Source organism: Dermacentor silvarum, chromosome 3, assembly GCF_013339745.2.
Source record: "Dermacentor silvarum isolate Dsil-2018 chromosome 3, BIME_Dsil_1.4, whole genome shotgun sequence".
Lineage (NCBI taxonomy): Eukaryota > Metazoa > Arthropoda > Arachnida > Ixodida > Ixodidae > Dermacentor > Dermacentor silvarum.
The window spans coordinates 90,834,564-90,854,937 of record NC_051156.1 but is presented as its reverse complement, the minus strand read 5'-3'; the positions used below and the strand labels follow the sequence as shown (position 1 = coordinate 90,854,937).

Genomic DNA, 20,374 nt, shown 5'->3' with positions numbered 1-20,374 from the left:
GTTTTGATAAAGAATCAACTGAAGAAAGCGAATACATTCAGGCCGATTATTATGACTATGGGTAGACAGAGTGGACCATTCGATTTCTGGATAATTAAAATCACCGCCTAAGAAGAAAGGAGAATTCGGAAATTTGTGCATGACTTGGTCAATGGCATCGCTCAGAAGATCTGTGAACTCTGAATTGCTGTCGGGGGGTCGATAACACGCGCCAATGACACAAGCGATGTGACCAATATGACAAGAGGCCCAGACTATTTCGAGAGGAGAGTCTACTGGGATAGGAGAGGGGTGGTATAATTCGTTAATCGCAATAACTACACCGCCACCTCGGCAGCCGATTCTGTCTTTGCGGAAGATAACGAATGAGGATGGTAATGAAAGCTCGCTGCTAGCGACGTCCTCCGAAAGCCACGTTTCAGTGCCGATAATTATATCTGCAGAACACGTGTGCACGATGGCTTTTAAAATGTCAGTCTTATGGTATATGCTACGAAAGTTAGCCAATAACATCGAAAATGAATCTATGGGTGAAGGAGCCTTATGCTGTGCCGCTGTACATCATTCGGCAGGTCGTTCAAGTCCTGAAGCTTGAGCCACCACGCCCCTGGCGGAGTCGAAATGGTAAACCTTGCCTTCTAGATGAAGTTTGTTAAAGCGCACAGAAAACCGTTCGTTGTCTGTGCGATTGCTCTTGGCGAACTCCCGCAGCTTTTTTCGTGCAAATTGAACACTTGGCGAAAAATCTTCTTCAAGCCAAACTTTTGGTGACTCCAGGTTTTTAAGCTTGTATGAGTTGCGCAGGGCATCTATTTTGGATTTAAAGTTTAGAAACTTAACAATGATTGGACGCTGAAAACCGGGACGACGCTGGCCAAAGCGGTGTGCCCGTTCAATATCCCCAGCTGTGATTTTGAGGTGATTAGTGAACAGATTCTTGACGATTTGTTCTGTTTCAGTGTAACCTTCGTGATCGCCTTCAGGAAGGCCTTTGATGATAAGGTTGTTCCTCCTCATTCTATTGTTCATGTCGTCAACCACATCAACCAACTGTCCACTTGTCTTGCATAGATTCGATTTCACTTCATTCACAGATTCAGTAACAGCGTCGAAGTTTGTCTTTAAACTTAGACACGCTGTTCAAAGTTTTTTCAATTGTGGAAATCCGAGTCTTCAAGGCACTCACATGCTGCTTGATATCATTCAAGGTTTTTGTTGTTTCGTCGTGGCATTCTTTTACGAGGGTGAGCACATCCTCAGTTTTAGGGCCCGGATTAGCTTCCACGTCCCCCGCGCAAAGCAAGAGCAAGGCGAGGCACGTTGAAAGTAGGAGCAAAGAAGGCCTAGGGCAAGATGTGCTTATTACAGTTAGTTTAACACCAAAACGAGCATGGCTGAAGCTTCTAGGTGCGCTGCACGCAAAGAACGTGCCGATTCGAGCACGGTAAGTACACAGGTCAACACCCATTGTTACACTAGAAGCAAAAAGTGCGGGGATTCACAGCCACAAAAATTATAAGCAAATTGCCTGACTAGATAAACAGCCTACCTATAACAGGAGAAGGCACAAGTCAAGCTTCTGTCACTCGTGGCCGCAAATCCCAGGTGGAACCCGTCTGTCCGGCGCTTATAAGGCTTTAGGTGGCGCTGCAACCATGTGACGTCACGGGATGCGTCACAATCTTCTCCGGTGCGTTGAACTGGCTGGATGAGATGATGGTTCTTTCGTTGATCTGCTGATTCCGGGCGGCAACGAGCAGCTTGCGCGGGGCAAGATTAGTCGATCTATAACAGGAGAAGGCACAAGTCAAGCTTCTGTCACTCGTGGCCGCAAATCCCAGGTGGAACCCGTCTGTCCGGCGCTTATAAGGCTTTAGGTGGCGCTGCAACCATGTGACGTCACGGGATGCGTCACAATCTTCTCCGGTGCGTTGAACTGGCTGGATGAGATGATGGTTCTTTCGTTGATCTGCTGATTCCGGGCGGCAACGAGCAGCTTGCGCTATTAGCCACTTGTACTTGTATAAAGGACGTTTTATTCATCCTGCCTGAGTGATTAACTCTTCGATAAATGTTCTAGCTGCATTTCACTGAAGACAAATTTGAGCCGCGCATATTACAAGAACTTGGGGAAAAAAAGCTGAAGCTCAATGCAGTACCAACAATTTTCTCCCACCGACCTGTCGTGAAGCACAGGAAGCCCCTAGACAGCGGCATGAACCTCGAACTGACAGTAGTAAGTGATTTCCTTTTCCCGCCTCTAATGATTTCAGCAATAATGATCTCGGTGGCTTAACGACGCAGCCAACGACACTATGATCCGTTATGCAGAGCCTGTCGCCACCGCATGTTTGCCCGCAATCTACAATGCGTCGGCAATAGGGCCCCCCGCTAATCAAAATCACAATTGTAACTATCCTACTACATAATTTAACGGTATGTCGGTGTGAACTATCAAAATACCTTATCCAGAGGCGTTTCTTTTGCCTAAAATATAGAATGCCTTCTCCCATAGGTATACCGAGTATTTTTTAAGCTTCATTGACACCGACGCCTAAAGAATAATCTGTAAATACCTTTGCCCAGCTTCTATTATTGTGGGCTATGAGTGGTTTCTGGCACTGCTTCATCGCACTGAAATTGCGCAACCATCCTATTCAATGCAGAAACCAAAGCACAAAAACTACTTTGACAATGAGACAAACACATGGACGGACGATGAACATACCACATGAACAAGGCACGCTGAATATAATACCTGCGGTGCACATGTGCGCACATGCATGAAAAAACTGCCAAACACAGAGCGATTTGCCACAAGCAATACTAGATCAAATGCACAAAGTAAAGCAGCGTATCATGTGAAAAATAACTGCAGTGTAGAACTCGCCTCAAAGCTCCTTTTACATCAGTGTGTGTCATTCATACGGCTTTAAGATGAAACCAACCTGCTCATAAACGTTGCCATCAGCATTCTCCATGCTGTTATCACCATTTTTCAAAGTTTTCTACGCCACTGGGGGCGCGCAACTGACCCAAAATCATGTGCCTCCGTCGAATTCTGCGGCCCGTCCGCGGGAGGCCAGGCGCAATAGCGTGCCGTGCGCAGCACGCGCAGCCGGCGGGCGAGGAGAATCCAGGAGGAAAGCGCCGTGGGGAAGAGAGTGTCGCTACTTTCAAATTATCAAGGGGCTTTAGAACTGCTTAGGGTGCCTCGATGCCAGCGCCGCCGTTCAGGGTGGTGCCATCCTTTGACCGCCCCCGCGCCGCCGCTTTCTCGCTGCGACGCCATCTTGAATCACAGCGAGCGGTTGCGATTGCTTGGTGCCGGTGCTTAGTTGGAGACACAGTGCGCGCGGATGCTTCGCTGACGCTTCTACTTGCTGGACAGTGTTCAGCCGCATGAATTACAAGCTTGTCAAGTGCATCGAGTGGACATGACGGGCTGTTGTGTTCCCAAGTGCACCGGATCGACGCGTAAAGGGTTTCGTTGTTTACGCTTCCCCCGGGACCCAGAGCGAAGGAAGAGATGGGAAGCCCAAGTAAAGCGGCATCGCTGGAAGGCAACGGATAACTCCTACATTTGCGAGGTAAGTGTCAGGAAAGTTTAGACTATCGCACCGTGTTTTTCATTTAAATAAGAAAGTATTCTCTGATCCTCGCTCACGTACCTACGTTCGCTCACGAACTAAGCTTTGCACCGATGCCGTCTGAGTAGCCTATGGTTTGTAAGCGCGCGTCGCATAGGCTTTTGACGTTTTGATCGGCGCAGTCTATATATACCCTTATTTTAAGGACTGACGAAAATGCTTCGCCGCGAAATAGTCTTACATTAGCTACAAATCGTAATGTAAACCGCCTATTTGACTTTTGCACGGGAAGCACACATCGTGTGCGTCTCTTGTTTCTTTTTTCGCTACTGGTTATTTGGCACTAAAGACCGCAGTGCTTCTTCTGGGGAGAGCGGCTGTTGTGTACGTGGCAAGCGAAGCATTGTGATTTTCTCTTATTTCTCAGCAGATATGTTGCGGATCTCAGGTTTCTACGTTATATAGCTGATTTTTTAGACGAATATATTTGTAGCGTGGTGCTCGTAAGCCTATGGTCATTCGTGCTCATTCCCGATCGTAGTGGGTGCTGTGACGGCCTTTGAATGCCTGCGCACGGTATGCCCAGGTGTACTAGAGTTAAGGGGCATCATGGGACCAAAATGTTTCGGCGCTTTCTGGCATGGTGTCTGTTGTAGCCTGTGCATTTCTTCGAAACGTGTGAAGCGTGGTAATACAGCATTACTTCTGCGAACATTTATTTTTAAGCACTGTAATGGGTTCTCTGTAATTACAAGGCAACTTTTCATATCAATAATCACTTTTGTTGTATTACTTGTACTTAGAAACACCTTGAAGAGGACCAGTACGAGGGAAATCGACAGGATGGGCGCCGTCTGTTAAAGTCAACAGCACTACATCATCATGGACTATATTTTCGAAGTGAAAAACATTGCTAATCTGTATTTGACTATCTTAGTTTCATTTAAGGTATTCGTACGCGATATGTGTGCAGTGTTGTTTATTTTTTCAATGTAGTTATCAGTGTTCTAATGGTTATTTATAAAATGTTCTGTACTCGCCATCGATGTGTTTGGCTGATGCGACGCATTCGATGGTAGCTGATGTATTCTGGCTGGATATCTTGATTAATATTACCTGCGGTTGCGTTTTCTTGTTTGTATTCTTGTTTTCGATTTATGTTGTGTGTAATAAGGTTGATGTACTCACTTGAAACCCCCCCCCCCCCATGTAATGAATAGATTTAAAAAAACTCTCCCTATCCCGAATTGTGTGTGTCGAGCCTACCTTGCGAATTTTTTTTTTATGTCGTCTTTCAACATAACCTTCAGGCGCCACACAGTACCTAAAATTTGTCATGTTTCATGATTGACTGTACTAGACGTTACTAAGTAAATGTGTTTTGTGCATCGTTTGGTTTCTTGTGTGTACTACACAAGATTGACACAGACAAATTACGTAACATTTTTCTCTACAGCACTAACTAAACCTTATTTTCACATCGCAGTTATTTTTACACCAGCTTAATCCTGTCAGCACACAGTTTTGTGGGCAAAAAAAAGCAAAATTGCGCGTAGATATCGTCAAATTGCAACGAACGCGAAGAGCACGCGCAACGCAAGGGAAACTAACCGCCGTGCGCGAATGGCTGGCTACGGTAAAGGAGGCGTGACGTGTAAACCAAAATACAACAGCGAAAAAGAAAAACTTGCACACACAGGGGGTCGCAAACCGTATATACCAAGCATCGAAGCGCAAAAAAAAAAATAGTGCGTATTTCAAACCTACACACGGCATATTAAATGTGATTGAACCTCGCTGGCGCCGGGCATGTTCCCGGCGCCATACATTTACGTCTTCGACCATCGACGAGTTAACGGCTATTGGTTATAAAGATGTACAGATTCGATGCCGATAAAAAAATCCTCATCAAGGCAAAGCACTTGGAAGTGCTCCACGAGTAACACTATTTATGAACGCAAGCGTAGCTGAGTCTGAGCTCGTGTGATTCATTATGGCGGCGCCAGCGAGGTTGTCTCCACCCTGAACGGCGGCGCTGGCATCGAGGCACCCTAGAACTGCTTGCACGGTGCAGCCACCTGGCGGCACAAAGCAACCAAACACACAGCTAATATAGCAGTAATCAAGTTTTTTCTACTTTGCTGCTGGCTCAAATTGTTGGCAGGAGCGTAATCTTCAACACGTTGTCTTTTTCTATGTATCAAATGTTTCACACTTGGTTACAGGAATATTAGATCCGTATTTGGCTGTTTTAGCTCTGCGCCACCAGATGGCTGGAGCGTGCATGCCGATCAGGCCGCTCACGTACGTCTACGAAGCTCTTTCATCACAGCGGTATGGAGGGGCTTTAGTTTACGCCTCTGGCTATCCGTCAAAACACCCAGCCCGCCTGTGGTTACCGGAATACCGGACACGCTCGGCGCTGCGACAGAACGCTCGCAACGCACGCTGCTTGATCGCCCTCGCTGGGGATCGACGGCCGGGCGGCTAGCAGAGAGGTTGGCGAGCCTTCGCGCGCTGGCTCCAAACAACCGGAAGTATACGACAACGTACGTCACAACATGACGTAGAGCCAGCGAAGACGGAGCTTAGCCCCGATCACTCTGCGAACGAGTTGAGGAGGAAATAGATGGCTAGGGAGGAGGGCAACTTGTAATCGTCCGTAGCTCTCTTAATATGAGACGCTTCTCTTAAATTGTGACGCGAATGTTTTACTGTAGCTGTATCCTACACGTCTACAACATCTGTCCGAACCGTTTCAGGGACCCTTTAAGATATTCTTGCCTAAATATATATTCTCATACGGTCCACGTACGGACTTCATGATGGCGCAACGTGTCCGGGGGGGCGTATTTTGCTTTCCGCGGGTGAGAGAGAAAAAAAGGAGGGCGAGGAGGACGGCGCAGCTCCCGCTGGACGCCCTGGCACACTATTGGTTCTCGCCATGAGGTCACGCGGCTGTGCACGCGTTCATGTTTACAGCTGTTCCAGCGTACGGGAGCACCCCTGCCTCACGCCATGCCGCCGCTTGGCCATCGTAGCATCTGAAAGCTAGCGGCAACTTTGTTGGAAGTGCGCGATTTGGACCTCAGGGCGCACCGCAAGTTTCTTTCTATGACGCCTTTCAGTCAAGAAGTCGTACTACTGAGCAAAGCACAAGCTGTTTTTCAACCATTCTGTGGCACTTCAGGAGACTCTGATTTGGGAGTAACGTTTTTAATTATCCGATAGTGTGGCGGAAGCGTTGTGACAATTTAGTAAATTTAGTAAGCAATTTACATTTTTAAATGTCAGATAGTGAGACATAAGGCGTGTCAAATACTGTGTAGCCCCTTCGAAATAAAAATCTCAAGTATTGCTCCGTTAAATGAAAATAGCTGCTTTATTTTGATTTGACTTTAGTTTTGGCCATCAAGTACACTGCACAAGAAATTGTCCATAGCTCTCCAAATGCTATATTATTGCTCTGCCCTGCATACAACTCAATTTCTATTCATTTTTATGCAGCGATATAGCCAGCGAAAAACAAAATTTGGGATATCTTAAGGCAAACAGGACCATCGCTTATATTTCAATCGAAAGCCTAAAATATTCTTGAACTGGAAAGCATATGCATATGAAGTACAGTGAATGTCCTGGTGCCCTCCATGCTAGTCGGAACCACGTTGGTCATAGAAAATATATTTGTAATGCCAGAATTGTAATGTTTCAACGGTATATAGAAACGGCGGAAGGCACTTCTCTGTTCTGCAAGTATTATTGATCGACTAGCAGCGCGTATGAAAGAGGTAGCGTCGAAACGGGGCATCCAGCATCCGCACTCTCAAAAAAAAAAAAAAAAAAACAGCGCGCGCGCATGAAGTCGTCGGCGAAAACCACGTGCGCGCGTCGAGGCTTAGTTGGGGGTTGCCGGCACTAACAGGAAGGCCCGGGCAGGCGGCACGTGACCTCCAATGTGATAACCAATAGTGCGTAAGGGGCTCCCGGCGCGACCTGTGCCATCCTCCTCGCCCACTTATTTTTCTCTCTCGCGTCTGGAATCATCCACGGAAAGCAAAATAAGTGTCCGGGGGGAAGTGCCACCGTCACGGTGGCGTACGTGCCTCATACATGACACATTTTGGACAGTGGCATGCTGGTCTCATGCTACATTGCTTCAATGCTAATAGCATTGACGTCGGTAATCATCGTGCGATCAGTTCTGTGATAATGTTTTTTTCAAGCGATAGCACCAAGACACGCATATATAATATTCACAATCGTTCACAGACGTTACAGCAAATTATTTTTTATTCAATATAAAGTCGTATATCACTTAGTGGTCGTTATTGTGTGCAGAATATAAAGTGGCCTATCGTTGACTGTTGTTTGTCTTTCAGTGGGTGTGTAAAAAAAAATTAAATACAGCTTTTACTATTACTTTCTTTTGGCATGCATCACTGCTTTGAAAAAAGGAATTGGTTAAGGAGCAAATGTAGACCATAAGCATGCAGCATTTTCTGTTTTTCATGCTTGACACTATCACTGTATAAACTTTTTCAGTGCTCTTGGGTATTTCGACGCATTGAACACGCACACGCCATAGCAGCCAGAACCTTTGTAGCCGTAGCATGTAGTGCATGGCCATGTACACCTGGTGACTGGAGAACATCCCTGCGAAAATACAAGAAAAGAATGTCATTCCGTCTCTTCAAGTGGATTACGAATGCAAACTCATGAGAGAAACATATTTGCACAAAGTAAGCGGACGTGTTCGAACATTTGGTGACAACAGCTTACATGCTGCGACAGCTAGTAGATGCCGGAGCGTCTACACTCATAGTTCTTGAAATAGTTCAAAAAAAAAGAAGTTTAGCAAGGCTGCACAAATATTTAAAAGAAACATAAAGTCAAGCGATGGCATGCAATGAATTGTGTCGCTGGGCAGCACGTAACGCATCTTCTTCGTAACGCATCGCGGCGCCTTCGCGCATGCAGATGAACTGGTACATTTTCACAGCTGCATCACTATGGACCCTAGAATACCGTACAGCCATTTTGCAGCGACAGCCGTTGCTCCCGTCTCTATGGTTAGACTCGTTTCAGTAGGTAAAGCGGCGGCCTTAATAGCCTCGGCGAAGCGCCTGCGGTGAACAGCCACGCCATGGCGCTGCGTTGCCATTCCTCTGACAGATAGAGAATGGACAGATCATTGTCATGACTGACTTAATCGAACATAGCACTGCAGCGCCTCTGGCAACTGCTCACTGTATGAAGTCCCTCGCGCGTGGGAGCCTCTTGAATGTATCCGCTGTAAACTTTCGCCTCACTGTCGACACTCGCGGCAAAAAAGCGCAAAATTTATTAATTCACTCGATCTCCTCTTGTCATCAGAATGTTATAGATAGTTTAGAAAATAAAGAACCAGTTACAGAGACGCGTATACCCATTCCCTGACGCTAGGTTAGACAGGGCGCAAGCAGTACACTACAGGCGATTACAAACTGATTCTTACATAAACCCAAGACTCATGCACGCCATGTATCCAGACATGTACACTACAAACAGATGCACATCCTGTGGCGAGGTTGCCACACTTAATCACATGTTATGGGAATGTCAGGACATAACAAACAATTCGGGCAGTGCCGACACCTCCGTCTCTTCCACCGCCAGCCTCCGCTCGCGTTGGAAGACCGCTGTGCTCAGCTCGAACCTGACAGTACAGCTCTGGGCCGTCCAGCGAGCCCAGGAAGCCGCTTCGAGACAAGGTCTCGGAACCGCGTCCGCGGCGGGTGCCCAGACCCACTAAAAATACGCCGGACTCAAATCTTATCGATTTGATAATAAAGTTTACGTTCTTCTTCTTCTTATTTTATAGGTTGTATGTTAATGTATTCGATTAAGGGAAAGTGTAGGTGCAAGAATGCACCACATGTGCCCTGTTCGCATTCGACGGAGGATAGAAAGATAATGTCTGAAAGAGGAGGCACGCCCTTGACGCGCCAGAGAAAGGCATGGCAAGCGGCTCACGGCAAGTGTGCAGATAGACAGCGGGACAGTGATGGTATTGCTAAATTGCGATAATACGTTGATAACACTACGCGGCACTGGCGCGTTTCGTTGTGGTGTCTTCTGTGCTTGAAGCGCGGCAGTACTGGCAGTACCGCGCCGCGCAGGGTGCGCTGATATTGTCACATGCGGCTTCATCTCGACATTTCTTTTTGCGGGTTGTTTTTGCGCGTTCCTCGCTATCTCCGTTCACTGACTGTGATCGAGCAAACCCGGGTAAAACTCGTGCGAACTAGAAACTCGGCGCATCCTGCGTATCACCCCTGGGAACGGTGAAGTAGTTTTTCTTGGCCTCTAGGCATCTTCATTAGATTTGTTGCATTAGAAAAGGGAAGTTATAACCTAGTGACTGCAGGAAGTATATTTTTATTTAGGCCTCCAATTTTTTCTACAAAGATTGTTGAAGTTAGAAAATTTTAAAAAGAACGATACTATCAACTTTAGAACATTTTAACTGAGCTGCAAAAAATCCAAATTTTGTAAACTTCGCCTAGTAATATATCTGAAGTGGACAAAATTGATATTATCGACCCCTCAGAAATATACCAAAAATTTGTTAGCAGAACTTTCGTAAAGCACTTCACACATTCTAATGGTCTTATTAAGCGGTAAGTTCATATATGACATTTGCGCGCTTTAGATGATCAAGCGGATACAGTTTAGAGAACTGCGATATCTATTTTTGGTGCAGAGCTACAGATTTGTAAATTTTGTTATTTTACTTTTTTTCAAGTTACCCATTGTGGGAATTGAAATAGAAAGCTAAGGTCCTAAATCCAAATTCTGCGTTCTACACTCGCCACAATTTACCTTTTTCTCTCAAGTGCGACACATTTAATTCAAGTTTGCGCAGCCTTTTACACCTAAAAGCATTTCTGCATTTTACGTCTATATGAGTAAGCGGCACAGGAGTTCAGTGCGAGGTAAAGCTTTCTCTTAAACTTCAGGAGAACTAAAGAAAACGGATAAGTTCAGTTGACCGGCATCCACTGCACTGAATTTGATAAGGTTGGTTGCTGAAAAAATTACATTGTTTTAACTATAGAACGGACGCGTTTTTTTGTAGGACATCGATTTTCCAACAAAAGTTATTGGAAGCTTCAAGAAATTGGAAAAATTGGAAAACCTCACGTGCCATGTTTTCAACTCTGTAAAAGATAACGGTGTCCCAATTCTATAATCTACACCTATTAAGATATCTAAGGCAGACAAAATTTAAGTGTTACACATTGCTTCGACATATACCACTCATTTGCGACCAGTACTCTTGCAGTACATCGGTAAGCATTGTCACAGATAGACGTAAGCAGCACATTTTTACATGAAATGTGCCTGCTTTATGTTCTAACAGACAGTTACAGAACCTGTAAAAACCTGGTACTTTCCTGCTTCAATTTTTTTCACAGATACCGATTGATGTTTTTCTAAAGTTATTGTGTCCTAAATCAAAATTATTTTCTTACAGTTTCACAAATTTTCCTCTGTCGTTAAAGTGCGATCAACATTGTTCAGATTGGTTCAGCAGTTGACTAACAAAAGCATTTCTGTGTTATACACATTGTAAAAGACAAGTCTGAGTTGGCCGCGACCTAAGGTTTTCTCTTAAAGGTGTTCCTGAACCATTTCTCAGGCTTCGTGAAAAAGCACAGTCCACGGGTAGAATAGGTTGCTGAAAACATCGTAAGCAAATTTTGCAGTCATGCGCGGGTCGTGGAACGCTCAAGCGGAGACAGAAATCACCTGTCCTCTCAAACACACTGTTTCAAATGAGGCCTTCTCAACACCCGTTTTGAAGATGCCGATGGCTTGCATATGTCCTGGAATTAAAGATTGCCATAGGCGGCTGCTATTGGCTGATAGCTGACATCAATCAAGAGCGGTGTTTCGATCACTGCGCTTGTTCCTACTACCTGCGTTTAGAATTTCGATAGCAATTACGTGCTTCCCGAAGAAGCCGACTATCGCCTGCCTAAGCTCCACCGCAACCGCCCACGCAGAAATCAAGCTTTGGCCACACTGATTATCGGTGTCGTAGCTGTTTGGTCTCGCTAATTTCTATTAGTTCTCAACAATCAACTAGACTCGAACCAAGCGAAACTTAAGGTCAGAGCATGCGCATGTTTGCGAGCAAGCGATCACTCCTGGCCGCTTCTAGCTAGACGCCTTAGCAGACATCGCTTTGAAGTGTGCTATCGACAGCGCTTCAGAATGCGCAAGTTGGATGAGTCTACTATCCGTCGATCAAGCTGGTGCAGGCCAGAGCCGGTCCACATGACGTAGCATGTTCAGACTGGAGTACGTGAGGGCGAGGGTGCACTCCAGCCCTGTTGCGCACACAGCAAATGTTAACGCAAACGCACTACAGTTCCATGTAGCTGCTTCTGCTACGTACCGAAAATAACGCGGCCGTCGCAGGCTGCCATGACAAGCCCGGTTGCTGAGCTCACTGTGCCTCGCTGAGGACAAAACCTTTAGGCGTTTTGCCCGTCGTAGAGTCGAAAACGAGAAATAGTGTCGTCTACGTGAATATTCAAAATTCAATTTGAACTGCGCGCCACGCTGACGTTGGGTAGGCGGAGCTGTTGTTGACACGACCTGCTACGCCGTAGCCTTCGCCGTGGAAGGCATCGACGAAAGAGCGGGAGCCTCGCGAAGGGGATAAAAGGTCATCTTTGACTGCCAATAAACTGCGCTTCTGCTGAATGCAAAGGAGTACTTTAGCTGGAAAGTATTTCGGAAATAGACTAGTTCAACATCAAATGCTTTTCTCGGATTCGTTAAAAAGTGTTTAAGCGAAGACATTTCCGCCCATTCCCCGACTTTGTGGGTGCTGACTGCTGCGGCCATAGCCGACTAAACAACGTGGAGCAGTGGGTGTTTGCTCCAATAGAAAAGTTTCTCCTGGCTGCTGTCTTGGAACATGGGCCACTGAGTACGTACCAATGTGCACTATGTGCCACCGTCGCACACGCCTCACATATAATTAGATGTGATCTGTAATTCCATTTGCGACAAGATGACAAGCTCTACTAACATTCTTCTCAACGAACATAGTACATCGCCGTCATCCTCATGACACGGACCACCAATAGGCAGAAGTGACGAGGCTTTGCTCGTGTTATCCGCTACTGCTGCTAACTCGCTGACTGAAACAAGCTTCGCGTCATATGCATTTAATTTCATTTGATTTCAATTCAAAGAAATGAAATGTATAATTAGACATTCACGGAGTGTAGCGCTTCAGAGGCTGTTGCCAGCTCACGTACAGTATAGTCTGTAGCTGTTGACGCCCTGATTTACTGCCTTCTAAAGAAAAAATACAGAAAATCTTCATAAAGACATACCTCACGGCTATTACCACAATATTTTAAAGGCGGAGTTGGATCCTTCCGTGTTCCACAGGCTGACACGCTATAGGGACAAGTAAACGAGGGAAAAGGGACGACAATAAGACATAAGCAAAGGGAGATGGAGAAAGCTCGCGGAACGAGCAATCACCGTGAGCGGAAAGGGCATGATCTGACAGCGTCCACAAATCCCTCCATGTAAGGGTGCGGCCACGCTAGCGGCAAAAACACGCGGCAAAAACACGCGTCAGAAACGCGCGGCAACGCGTCATGCCGCGCGCGGCAAAAGCGGCAGGAATCGGGGATTTTGCGGGGTGCCGCGTGAAATGGGTTAGAGACCCATTTCTGCGGCCAATGCCGCGTGCCGCGACATGAAGAACCAATCAAGAGCGTCGAGGCTGACGTCACGGAGCCATGGCAACCGGACCGCCGCCGGTCCGCGCCGGGTTTTCAATCGACGATCGTTGTCTCTCGCATGAAACATAGAGCGCTCTCGGTGTTGCTCGCGCGTTCGGAGAGCGCGGGAAATCTTATCGCGCTGCCGCGCGGCGAGACGCCCGTGCCACGGTGGCCTCGCGGCAAGGCGCTGACGCGCGGCAACTTGCCGCTCGCGGCATGACGCGCGCGGCCAGAGCGGCAGGAATCGAGGGTTTTGCGGCGTGCCGCGCGAAAGGGTTCGGGTGCGGCCACGCTAGCGGCAAAAAACGCGTGCGTCATGCCGCGAGCGGCAAGTTGGCGCGCGTCAGCGCCTTGCCGCGAGGCCACCGTGGCACGGGCGTCTCGCCGCGCGGCAGCGCGATAAGATCTCCGCGCTCTCCGAACGCGCGAGCAACACCACCAGCACCCGTTGCTTCATGCGAGATAACGATGATCGTCGATCGAAAACCCGGCGCGGACCTGCGGCGGTCCGGTTGTGATGGCTCCGTGACGTCACCCTCGTCGCTCTTGATTGGTTCGTCATCTCGCGGCACGCGGCATTTACCGCAGAAATGGGTCTCGAACCCATTTCGCGCGGCACGCTGCAAGACCCCCGATTCCTGCCGCGTTTGTCGCGCGCTGCATGACTCGTTGCCGCGCGTTTCTGACGCGCGTTTTTGCCGCGTGTTCTTGCCACTAGCATGGCCGTTCCCTTCTGGCACGTACACACTAGCGGCAAGACGCGCGCCGCGAAAGCAGCCGCGAAACGGGTTTTTCTTGCCGCGGCATGGATCGCTCCTGGACCGATTTTTTGCGGTTTGCCGCGTGCCACGGATGAAGGAGACCAATGAGAGCGGCCCGCTTCCGTGACGTGCGCGCGGGAAACTGGTGCCATGCGGACCCGCCCGATCGCTTGTTTCTAGTTTCGCACTATCATATGCACGCGTCAGCTCCCGGATAGTTCGAGAAGGGGAGAGGAGTCTAGTCTGTCACGTGATTGCCGCAGCGGCACGCCGCCGGTTGGTGTGACCGCCCTGCCGCTGCTGCGTTTTGCCGCCGGCGGAGCGCCGCGCGCGTTTTGCCGCTAGTGTGTACGTGCCAGAAAGACCCATTTTTGCGGCAAGTGCCGCGTGCCGCGAGATGAATGACCAATCAAGAGCGTCGAGGCTGACGTCTAGGAGCCATGGCAACTGGACCGCCGCCGCTCCGCGCCGGCTTTCCAATCGACGATCATCGTCTCTCGCGGTTACGTGAAGGGATATCTGGACGCTGTCCGGTCGTGCCCTTTCAGCTCACGGTGATTGCGCGTTCCCAGAGCGCGCGAGATCTTATCACGTCGCCGCGCGGCGAGACGCGCTTGCCACGTTGGCCTCTCGGTAACTTGCCGCTCGCGGCTAAAGTCCCTATATACTCGCGGCATGACGCGCACGTCTTTTGCCGCTAGCGTGGCCGTACCCTAGGGTACAGCCGCCCGTACTGGATATAAATATAGGCTGGTGATGATGATGATGATAGTTCTTAACTTCGTAGAGTAAAGGCACAAGTCGTAAAAGGCCATGACTACATTGGTAGGAGAATTCAGAACATCCTTTCAAAAGGTGTGGTCATAAAATCTATCCCTTATCTATCCCATAAAATTCATCCAGACGGGCGAATGCTGCAGGCGGCAGAAAAAGCCAAGTGTGGCACACCGGGTAAAGAACTGATCGTAATCTTTAGAGGATAGTTAAACCATTTTTGTCCAGAGAGCGCCTATCCAAAGTATTTAGATAAACGCACGGTCAGAAGCCTGGTGTTATAAATATTGGTACAAAAATCAAGCGGCCGTCCACGGGATGAACTGCCAGAGGAAGTAGCGGCCGATCTTAATCATGTCGCAGTTCTAGTTTGATCACGGGGCAAGCGTGAGTGTGCTGCTCCCATTGAAGCATCAGTGTGTCATTCTTTCTCCACGTCACTAGTTATTCAACTGATTTAGCTAAGACATTAATATGAAAATCGCGGGGCGCTGCTGTTTCCCATTCCTGGCGCGCTCCGTTTTTCTGTACCTCACAACGCGACCTTGAAACACAGAGATCTAAGGATTTCTCCTTAAAACGTCGCTTTATTACCCCGAAAACTACCTGCAACGTATACAGGCCGAGGATAGTTTGCTCACCTTCGGAATAGGGCGCATCCCAAAATTACAATCAGGATGGTGACACGGCGAAATTGCATCTCTCGTGGAAAAGTCTTTCGAGCCTGTTTTTGTGAAAAGCAAACGAAGGAAATTTATGCACCTACTGCGTAAACCGTTCGCTAAGATACCTGAAACCTCTAGGGTCACATATGTAAGGCACTCTGGTCCCACGCATTGCTTTTTTTGTGTTGTTCGACAAAACACAGTTTATTAGCGTGTCTCTGGCGTTACTAACGTTTAACCAAAACTCAGCCGTAGATGTTTAGTCAGCACCATTGTATAGCAAATATAAATATATGGTGCCCTATCATATGCGCACTGAAATATAATTCGTTGACACCTGAGCAAGAGGCTGAAATGAAGGCGATGTCTTTCAAAAAAAGTTATTGAATGAAACATTCGTTCACGTGCTCTATCTTCATTATACTGCAGTGTTTCTAGAATGGCGAGTAGATTTTCAGTGTTACATATACCAATGTTTACTTCGCATTCATTCATTTACAAAAATGAACACTGGGACAAGAACTAAAGGCTGCTTGTTTGCAGCTTGACAAGGTTCTTGCCCATATTCATGACTACGGGCGCATAATAAAATAAAGTTTGTACACCTTAGTTTTTTCAATATACAATCAATGACAGAGCATAAGTGAAAATGTGTAAGGTGAAATGTACAATCAGTGTTACAAAGCAGTGTGTTTAGTCAGTACAAATGACAAATATGAATATACAGTACTTATCAGATATACATAATTATGTTCGATTGCTAAAGGGTTAAAATTTGTCATAATACATTCTATTAACATACTAAAACACAGACAGCAAATAAAGGTGTGTATAATTGTCTTGCAGGTTACATCCGATATGCGAAAACATTACACAAGGTGAAAAAAAAGGGAAAACATTTTTGTAATTCTTGTTGAGGTACAGATGTATATATATATGCACAGAAACACTAGTATTCTTCAATGTTGTTAAAACGTAAAACCACTTAATTAGAGGAGGTAAGTAGTGGGTTCTGTTAGGTTGCACAAACCGAAGAACGCTTCATCGTTATACTTGAAATACCTCTGGTATTTAAGGGCAAGGTTAACTTCATATAAACTTGGTAGACAAATGATATTAAACTTCGAAAATAGTTCAGATGTATGTGCGTCAAATGGTGCGTTTGCGATATGACGAACAGCCTTTTTTTGTAGCAGTAATAATTTAGTGATATTTTGCTTTGACGTGGTACCCCACACAAGGTGGCAATACATTAAATGAGATGAGAATAGGGCATTATAAAGGATCAGCTTAACTTTATATGGTATCATCTCACGGAGTCTACAAAGCACGTCGCAAGCTTTGGCTAAACGGGATGCAATAGGTTCCACATGTTCATTCCACATTAATTTTTGATTAAATATAACACCAAAGGTTTTGACGTTAGGAACAAGTTCAACTACTTCAGAGCCAACCTGCAACAGTATGTCTTGACTCAGATGCTTATGTGGAGGTGAAAAAATAACAGCTTTTTTTTAAATTTAATTTGAGGGCGTTGACCTTGCCCCATTCGGCCAATTCTTTCAGTATGACATTTGCCAACAACGAGAGATCGCCGATATTACGAGACTGAAAAAAGAGGCTGGTGTCGTCCGCATAAATTATGAAGTTCGTGTCATTAGATATGTTGACAATGTCGTTAACATATATATTAAACAATACTGGCCCTAGTATACTTCCCTGGGGAACGCCCTGTGTAATTTCCCGGAGACGTGACTCTTCTGATGAAATTGAAACGAGTTGTTTTCTGTGGTTAAGATAAGATTGTAACAGCTTCAAAGAAATGCCCCGAAACCCATAATGATCTAGTTTAGTAAGCAAAGTCTGTTGATTTAGCCTATCAAATTCTTTAGAGTAGTCCTAGAAAATTCCTAGCGTTAGTTCCTTATTTTCAGAACCATTTAAAATGAATTCTTTTTTGGGGTAGCAGAGCCATTCAGTTGACATAAATATTCCCTTGTAAGGTGTTTCGTGTCGTGATTGGGTGCCACATAAAGTTGTCAATAGATCAGGAGGTGTTTCACAAGGGTTTTAACGTCTCCTTCACTCTCAAAAAAGGTTTGCACCCTTGGGGCCTATCTTGTACCACAGAAATAATGTCATCTGGCTCGCTTGCGTGTCCTTTCTTGAAAAATCTGCACTGGCTACTTTCCTGTCAAGAATGCTATGTCACGCTGATAACACGCATGCCCTTCGCGACATGGAACTACCGGGTTCGCACCTTTAAAAGAAACGCAGGCAATAGAGTTGACCCATGTTGTTGCAGGACAAGATAAGCCCCAAAGGGTGCAAATTTTTTAAAGAGTTTTGTAACGTTACCCAAGATCCTGGCGTGTCCGTATTTTGTCTACAACCCCTCTGCACTTTCAAAGCTCTGCAAAGCATATGCATTGTTTCTCTAGCGGCGTCATTGTCTTTGTCATGATTCCTAGAGCCGCGCGCTAGCGAATAAAATAAAATTTAGTTCTTATCGCTGGCTTGACCGGTCGCCAATACACGAACTTGGGCTACATCACGTCATTTAGCTATTATACGATGCTTTCATCCTATACTTCCATTTACCTGAACAGAAATAACATATAATCTTTAAAGGGGTAACTTGGAAAATTGGTGTTTCGTTATTCTCGGACAGGACAATACGGCACGGCAGATGGGAAAAGTGAGATTACAGAACATATGCGCCTTGAAATCTGAAACACATTCTTTGAAGCTAGCATGTCTATAAAGTGCGGATATTAACGAAAGGAAAAATTAGTCTTTGATTGACAGTCGTAAGCAAGACAGTACGTGGGTGCATTGTCGGGAAAGTAGTCTTTATTTCTAGAAACAACACCACCAGTGTATAGCCTAATATAAAAAGCAAACAAGCCAGATACCAGAATAACAGACCGCGTCTCGTTTTTGTGAGTACCAGGCACTATTGGTCTTAACAAAACTGGCGAAATCATGGGGGAAGTAGCGATCTTCCAGCAAGTTGTAAATATTCCTATTCATTCCTTCTGGAACCTATTGAGTCGATTATAATCCTTTCTACCTCGTTCAGACATTGCCCCAGTCAGACATTGCCCCAGATGCACCCTAAATGCATCTCCCTTGTAGCTAAAGTTGTCATGCTAGTCCAAGAAAGCAACGTCGGCGTTGACTTCCGACGCATAAAGTGTACCGCATCTACGTTCTTTCATTCTAAGTGCATACTAGCACGAAGGCCTTTTCTATGCCACTTCTTACTCTAATCCTGTTTTTACTCTATTCAAGCAGTTCAAAGATATAGGGATTCTAGATGGTGTCTCTATCGACCAGTCATTAATTCATGAAAGACATCCTCCTGTTGATGGTGAAACAGGAAATACAACTCCTGATTTGTTGGGACTTGGAACTTGCTTCTACGACATGTATTAGATGGGTTCGGTGCAGGATTTCCATAAACAACGTCAGCGCGGTATAAAAGAACGTCTGGTGTATGACTGAGTAGAACCTGGAGAACATGATTTCGTTTACCTACAGCCTTGTAAACAAGCTCTTTAGTCATCGAAAGTTCTTGCTTGCCTTTGTTCGCCACAATATACTCTCTTTCTTCCTTCCACCGCCAACTTTTCAACCTTGAGGCTCTGTTACCACGCTGGATGGAAATGCAACCTGCACGGATTTGCCCTAGAAGCAGTTTAAAGCTGACTATCACTCAAATTTTTGGTACCAAGATAAAACGGAAACGTCATGGTGGCACCCAGCCTGCCTGCTTTATGCCAAAACGTGTATCCGTTTGCTTCCCACTCACTTCCTCGGTAGGAAGCGACTTTTTTTCAGAGACTTGAGGCCTGCATTTCTCTAACATCACCGTGAAAGCTCGGTTATTATCTTGGCAGCCTTGATAATAATAATTCTCAATATCAAGGAACAAAGCCTTGGCTACCAGTGCTGAACAATCGAATTGATAACAGGCAGATCAGTGATAATGCGTCATATAAATGGCTTGAATTCGCGTGGTACGCCAGCGCACACCCACGTTCGCTCATAGCAAGATTAACTCTCGTCAACATTATTAAGTACGCCGGCGTTCAAAGCCTGCACAGTAGAATTGTTTCTGCTAGTAGGCGCATGTTATAATAGACTTGCCACGCCAGAAATATGGCTCCTGCGGGTGCCTAAGAACTAACTGGAGAAACTCCTTTCAAGACACCTGCAATTTCTGGATTTTGCACTTAAAAAGTAGTGAGCACATAGTGACTGTAAGACCTAGAGTCTCTAGAGTCTGTAAAGGAGTACGTTTATCTAGGTCATTTACTCGCAGGTGACCCTGATAATGATAAAGAAATTTGCTGAAGAATAAAATTAGGCTGGAGTGCATATGGATGACACTACAAAATCCTGATTGGGAGCTTACCACTTTCGTTGAAAAGAAAAGTGTACAATTATTGCATTCTACTGGTGCTAACATATAGGGCACGAACTTGGAAGTTAACAAAGAAGCTCGAGAACAAGTTAAGGACTGCACAAAGAGCGATGGAACGAAAAATCTTAGGCCTAACGTTAAGAGACAGGAAGAGAGCTGTGTGAATTGCAGAAAAAACGGGGATAGCCAATGTTCTACTTGGCATTAAGAGGAAAAATTGGAACTGGGCAGGCCATGTAATGCGTAGGATGGATATCTGGGGGACCATTAGAGTTACACAATGGATACCAAGAGAAGGGAAGCACAGTCGAGCATGGCAGCAAACTAGGTGGGGTGATGAACTTAGGAAATTTGCAGG

The 20,374-nt window shown here is 46.1% G+C and overlaps 1 long non-coding RNA gene across 1 annotated transcript; it reads right to left on the bottom strand.

Annotated features, from left to right (window-relative positions):
* Positions 1-7,862: 7,862 nt before the first annotated feature.
* LOC125944508 (uncharacterized) lies at positions 7,863-15,648 on the bottom strand. Its single transcript, XR_007466246.1, has 3 exons — positions 15,564-15,648; positions 12,986-13,052; positions 7,863-8,243 (listed from the first exon to the last, which is right to left on the bottom strand). It is a non-coding gene; the product is annotated as an uncharacterized LOC125944508 (long non-coding RNA).
* Between the last annotated feature and the right edge of the window lie 4,726 nt (positions 15,649-20,374).